The 6,959-nt window shown below is 37.6% G+C and overlaps 1 non-coding gene across 1 annotated transcript; it reads left to right on the forward strand.

Annotated features, from left to right (window-relative positions):
• The first annotated feature begins 5,329 nt into the window (after positions 1-5,329).
• On the forward strand, positions 5,330-5,436 carry LOC130937269 (small nucleolar RNA R71). Its single transcript, XR_009068493.1, has one exon. It is a non-coding gene; the product is annotated as a small nucleolar RNA R71 (small nucleolar RNA).
• Positions 5,437-6,959: the final 1,523 nt, after the last annotated feature.

A 6,959-nucleotide genomic window follows, 5' to 3' on the forward strand; every position in this document is an offset into this window, starting at 1 on the left:
TGGCATTGAGCGCCAGTTTACGTCATCAAATCTCGAATAAAGTATGGACTATTATATATTGTTAGAAAGCTCTGAATGTCTACGTTCCAACGCCGTTGAGAGCGCTCCATTTGACATTTTTTAGCTCCAGAAAATCAATTTCGAGTGCAGGGAGGTCAGAATCCAACAGCATCAGCAGTCCTTTGTCAGCCTTCTATCAGAGTTTTGCTCAGCTCCCTCAATTTCAGCCAGAAATTACCTGAAATCACAGAAAAACACACAAACTCGTAGTAAAGTCCAGAAATGTGAATTTAGCATAAAAACTAATGAAAGCATCCCTAAAAATAGCTAGATTATACTAAAAACTATCTAAAAATAATGCCAAAAGGTGTATAAATTATTCGCTCATCACAACACCAAACTTAAATTGTTGCTTGTCCCCAAACAACTAAAAATCAAATAGGATAAAAAGAAGAGAATATACTATAAATCCCAAAATATCAATGAATATTAGTTCTAATTAGATGAGCGGGACTTATAGCTTTTTGCTTCTAAACAGTTTTCGCATCTCACTTTCTCCTTTGAAGTTTAGAATGATTGGCATCTATAGGAACTTAGAATTTCAGATAGTGTTATTGATTCTCCTAGTTAAGTTTGTTGATTCTTGAACACAGCTACTTTTATGAGTCTTGGCCGTGGCCCTAAGCATTTTGTTTTCCAGTATTACCATCGGATACATAAATGCCACAGACACATGACTGGGTGAACCTTTTCAGATTCTGACTCAGCTTTTCTAAAGTCCCCAGATAGAGGTGTCCAGAGCTCTTAAGCACACTCTTTTTGCTTTGGATCACGACTTTAACCACTCAGTCTCAAGCTTTTCACTTGAACCTGCATGCCACAAGCACATGGTTAGGGACAGCTTGATTTAGCCGCTTAGGCCTGGATTCTATTTCCTTGGGCCCTCCTATCCGTTGATGCTCAAAGCCTTGGATCCTTACCCTTGCCTTTTGGTTTTAAGGGCTATTGGCTTTTTCTGCTTACTTTTTCTTTTCCTTTCTAATTTTTTTTGCCATTTTTTTTCGCAAGCTTTTGCTTTTTCACTACTTTTTCTTGCTTTAAGAATCAATTTTCATGGTTTTTCAGATTGTCAATAACATTTCCTTTGTTCATCATTCTTTCAAGAGCCAACAATTTTAACATTCATAAATAACAAGATAAAAAATATGCACTGTTCAAGCATTTATTCAGAAAATAAAAAGTATTGTCACCACATCAATATAATTAAACTAAATTCAAGGATAATTTCGAAATTCATGTACTTCTTGTTCTTTTGAATTAGAAACATTTTTCATTTAAGAGAGGTGAAGGATTTATGGAATTATTTATAGCCTTAAGACATAGTTACTCAATACTAATGATCATGAGGTAGAGACACAAAACATAAACACACATATAGCATAAAAACCGAAAAACAAAAAAAAAATAAGAACAAGGAATGAGTCCACCTTAGTGATGGTGGCGCTTTCTTCTTAAAGAACCAATGATGTCCTTGAGCTCTTCAATGTCTCTTCCTTGCCTTTGTTGTTCCTCCCTTATTGCTCTTTGATCTTCTCTAATTTCATGGAGAATGATAGAGTGTTCTTGATGTTACACTCTTAATTGATCCATATTTTAACTCAAGTCTTCTAGAGAAGTGTTGAGTTGTTCCCAATAGTTGTTGGGAGGAAAGTGCATCCCTTGAGGCATCTCTGGGATTTCTTGGTGATGAGCTTCCTTATGCGTCTCTTGGGATCCATGAGTGGGCTCTCTTGTTTGTTCCATCCTCTTCTTAGTGATGGGCTTATCCTCCTCAATGGGAATGTCTCCTTCTATGATAACTCCAGCTGAGTAACATAGATGGAAAATAAGATGAGGAAAAGCTAGCCTTGCCATGGTGGAGGACTTTTTGGCTATTTTGTAGAATTCAAGGGAGATGACTTCATGAAATTCTACTTCCTCTCCATTCATGATGCTATGAATCATGATGGCCCGATCCACAGTAACTTCGGATCGGTTGCTAGTAGGGATGATGGAGCGTTGGATGAAGTCCAACCATCCTCTAGCCACAGGCTTGAGGTCCAGTCTTCTCAATTGAACCGGCTTGCCTTTGGAGTCTCTTTTCCATTGAGATCTTTCAATACATATGTTCATAAGGACTTGGTCCAACCTTTGATCAAAGTTGACCCTTCTTGTCTAGGGGCGTACATCTCCTTGCATCATGGGCAAGTTGAATGCCAACCTCACATTTTCCAGACTAAAATCTAAGTATTTCCCCCGAACCATTGTAAGATAGTTCTTTGGATTCGGGTTCATACTTTGATGATGGTTCCTAGTGATCCATGCATTGGCATAGAACTCTCGAACCATTAAGATTCTGACTTGTTGAATGGGGTTGGTCAGAACTTCCCAACTTCTTCTTTGGATCTCATGTCGGATCTCCGGATACTCATTTTTATTGAGCTTAAAAGGGACCTCAGGGATCACCTTCTTCTTGGCCACAACATCACAGAAGTGGTCTTGATAGGCTTTGGAGATGAATCTCTCCATCTCCCATGAGTCGGAGGTGGAAGCTTTTGTCTTCCCTTTCCCTTTTCTAGAGGTTTCTCCGGTCTTAGGTGCCATAGGTGGTTATAGAAAAACAAAAAGCTATGCTTTTACCATACCAAACTTAAAATATTACTCGCCCTCGAGCAAAAGAAGAAAGAAAAGAAGAAGAGGAAGAGAAAATATGGAGGAGAGGAGGGAATGTGTATTCGGCTAAGGTGTAGAAGAGGGGGTTGTGTTGTGTGAAAATGAAGAAGGATGGAGGGGTTTATATAATGAGGAGAGAGGGAGTGGGTTCGGCTATTTAGGGTGGGTTTGGGTAGGAAAGAAATTTTGAATTTTGAAGGTATGTGGGGTTTATGGGAAAGACTGGATGGATGTGAGTGGTGAAGGTGGGTAATTGGAAAGAGAGATTGAGGTGATTGGTAAAGGGTTTTTGGGGAAGAGTGTTTATGGGGAAGAGAGGATGAATGTGAAGAAGAGGAGAGAAGGTGAGTTGAGGTAGGTGGGGATCCTGTGGGGTCCACAGATCCTGGGATGATCCTGTGGGGTCCACAGATCCTGAGGTGTCAAGGATTTATATCCCTGCACCAAATAGGCATGTAAAACGCCTTTGCATACAATTCTGGCATTTAAACGCCGAATTGATGCTTATTTTGGGCTTTCAATGCCCAATTGCAGCATGTTTCTGGCGTTGAACGCCAGTTCCATGCTTGTTTCTGGTGTTCAGCGCCAGCTCTCCTCAGGGTATATTCCTGGCGTTCAAACACCAGGATGCTGCTTGTTTCTGGCGTTCAACACCAGATCAATGCTCTGTTCTGGCGTCGAACGCCAGCCAGATGCTCCTTACTGGCATTTGAACGCCAGTAAGTCCTTCCTCCAGGGTGTGATTTCTTTTCTGCTGTTTTTGATTCTGTTTTTAATTTTAGTATTTTTTTCGTGACTCCACATGATCAAGAACCTAATAAAACATTAAAGAACAATAAAAGAAAAACAAAATTAGATAAATAAAAATTGGGTTGCCTCCCAATAAGCGCTTCTTTAATGTCAATAGCTTGACAGTGGGCTCTAATGGTGCCACACAGGTGATCAGGTCAATGTTGTAGACTTCCAACACCAAACTTAGAGTTTGGATGTGGGGATTCAACACTAAACTTAGAGTTTGGCTGTGGCCTCCCAACACCAAAATTAGAGCTTGATTGTGGGGGCTTTGTTTGACTCTGTACTGAGAGAAGCTTTTCATGCTTCCTCTCCATGTATACAGAAGAACACCCTTGAGTCATAAACACAAGGTAGTCCCCATTCAATTGAAGGACTAATTCTCCTCTGTTAACATCTATCACAGCTCCTACTGTGGCTAGGAAAGGTCTTCCAAGGATGATGTATTCATCCTCCACCTTCCTAGTGTCTAAGATTATGAAATCAGCAGGGATGTAAAGGCCTTCAACCTTTACCAACACGTTCTCTACCAATCCATAAGCTTGTCTTATTGACTTGTCTGCCATTTAATTTGCAATGAAAATATGGCCGGCTGTACCTCAATGATCCCCAGTTTTTCCTTTACAGAGAGTAGCATAAGATTTATGCATGACCCTAGGTCACACAGAGCCTTTTCAAAGGTCATGGTGCCTATGGTACAGGGTATTAAGATTCTACCAGGATCTTATTTCTTTTGAGGTAAAGTTTACTGAACCCAGGTATCTAGTTCACTAATGAGCAAGGGAGGTTCACCTTCCCAAGTCTCATTACCAAATAACTTGGCATTCACCTTCATGATAGCTCCTAGATATTGAGCAAATTACTTTCCAGTTACATCTTCATCCTCTTCAGAGGAAGAATAGTCTTCAAAGCTCATGAATGGCAGAAAGAGGTTTAATGGAATCTCTATGGTCTCTATATGAGCCTCAGATTCCTTTGGATCCTCAATAAGGAACTCCTTCTTGGTTGGGAGACGTCCCGTGAGGTCTTTCTCATTGGGATTCACGTCCTCCCCTTCCTCTCTAGGTTCGGCCATATGGCCTTGCACTCTCTTTTTGGATTCTCTTCAGTATTGCTTGGGAGAGTACTACGAGGAGTTTCAGTGACTTTCTTACTCAGCTGGCCCACTTGTGCCTCCAAATTTCTAATGGAGGACCTTGTTTCACTCATGAAGCTTAAAGTGGCCTTAGACAGATCAGAGACTATATTTGCCAAGTTAGAGGTGCTTTGCTCAGAATTCTGTGTCTATTGCTGAGAAGATGATGGAAAAGGCTTGCCATTGCTAAACCTGTTTCTTCCACCATTATTAAAGCCTTGTTGAGGCTTTTGTTGATCTTTCCATGAGAAATTTGGATGATTTCTCCATGAAGAATTATAGGTGTTTCCATAAGGTTCACCCATCTAATTTACCTCTATCATTGCAGGGTTTTCAGGATCATAAGCTTCTTCTTCAGAAGAGGCCTCTTTAGTACTGTTGGATGCATTTTGCCATCCATTCAGACTTTGAGAAATTATGTTGACTTGCTGAGTCAACATTTTGTTCTGAGCCAATATGGCATTCAAAGCATCAATTTCAAGAACTTCCTTCCTCTGAGGCGTCCCATTATTCACGGAATTCCTCTCAGAAGTGTACATGAATTGGTTATTTGCAACCATTTTAATAAGTTCCTGAGCTTCTGCAGGCATTTTCTTTAGGTGAATGGATCCACTTGCAGAGTGGTCCAGTGACATTTTAGAGAAATTAGACAGACCATAATAGAATATATCTATCATGGTCCATTCTGAAAACTTGTCAGAAGGACACTTTTTGGTCATCTGCTTGTATCTTTCCCAAGCTTCATAGAGGGATTCACCATCTTTTTGCTTAAAGGTCTGAACATCCATTCTAAGCTTGCTCAGCTTTTGAGGAGGAAAGAATTTAACCAAGAAGGCCGTGACCAGCTTATCCCAAGAGTCCAGGCTATCTTTAGGTTGTGAGTCCAACCATGTTCTAGCTCTGTCTCTTACAGCAAAAGGGAAAAGCATGAGCCTGTAGACTTCAGGATCTACTCCATTAGTCTTAACAATCTCACAGATCTGCAAGAACTCAGTTAAAAACTGGTAGGGATCTTCTGATGGAAGTCCATGAAACTTGTAGTTTTGTTGCATTAGAGCCACTAGTTTAAGTTTCAGCTCAAAATTATTTGCTTCAATGGCAGGAATTGAGATGCTTCTTCCATCAAATTTGGAAGTAGGTGTAGTATAATCACCAAGCATCCTCCTTGCATTGTTGTTGTTGGGTTCGGCTGCCATATCCTTTTCTTGTTCGAAAATTTCAGTAAGGTTGTCTCTGGATTGTTGTAATTTAGCTTCTCTTAGTTTCCTCTTCAGAGTCCTTTTATGTTCAGGATCAGCTTCAACAAGAATACCTTTTTCCTTATTCCTGCTCATATGAGAAAGAAGAGAACAGAAAAGGAAGAGGAATCCTCTATGTCACAGTATAGAGATTCCTTTATGTTAGTAGAAGAAGAAAGGGAATAAGAGTGAAGAATAATGAATAATCCAAACACAAGGGTGAGGATAGGGGCAGAGATTGGAGATGAAGAGAAGTGTTAGTAAATGAATAAATAAATAGAATAAGATGAGAGAGAGAAGTTTTCGAAAATAATTTTAAAAAGGAGTTAATGATTTTTGAAAATTAACATAAGAAATAAAATTAAAATTAAAATTTAAAAAATTAATTAATTAAAAAGAATTTTTGAAAAAGAGGGAGATATTTTCGAAAATTAGAGAGAGAAAAGTTGTTAGGTGATTTTGAAAAAGATAAGAAATAAACAAAAAGTCAAATAGTTAGTTGAAAAAATTTTGAAAATCAATTTTGAAAAGATAAGAAGATAAGAAGATATTTTGAAATCAAATTTTTGAAAAAGATAAAATTTTGAAAAAGGTATGATAAAAAGATATGATTAAAAAGATATGGTTGGAAAAGATTTAATTTTTTTTAAAATTAAAATTAATTACTTGACTAACAAGAAACTAAAAGATATGATTCTAGAATTTAAAGATTGAACCTTTCTTAATAAGAAAGTAACAAACTTCAAATTTTTGAACCAATCACATTACTTGTTAGTTAAGTTTCAAAAATTTTTAAATAAAATTAAGAAAAGATTTTGAAAATAATTTTTGAAATTTTCGAAAATCATAAAAGAAAATGAAAAAGATTTGATTTTTGAAAAAGTTTTGAAAAAGATAAGATTTTTAAATTTGAAAATTTGACTTGACTTAAAAGAAACAACTTATTTAAAAAAAATTTTTTACTAAGTCAACCCAAATTTTCAAAATTTTGAGAGAAGAAAAGGGAAAAGATATATTTTTTATTTTTTTGAATTTTTAATGATGAGAGAGAAAAACACAATTATGACCCAAAACATGAAAAT

The sequence above is a fragment of the Arachis stenosperma genome, chromosome 6, assembly GCF_014773155.1.
Source record: "Arachis stenosperma cultivar V10309 chromosome 6, arast.V10309.gnm1.PFL2, whole genome shotgun sequence".
NCBI classification, from domain to species: domain Eukaryota; kingdom Viridiplantae; phylum Streptophyta; class Magnoliopsida; order Fabales; family Fabaceae; genus Arachis; species Arachis stenosperma.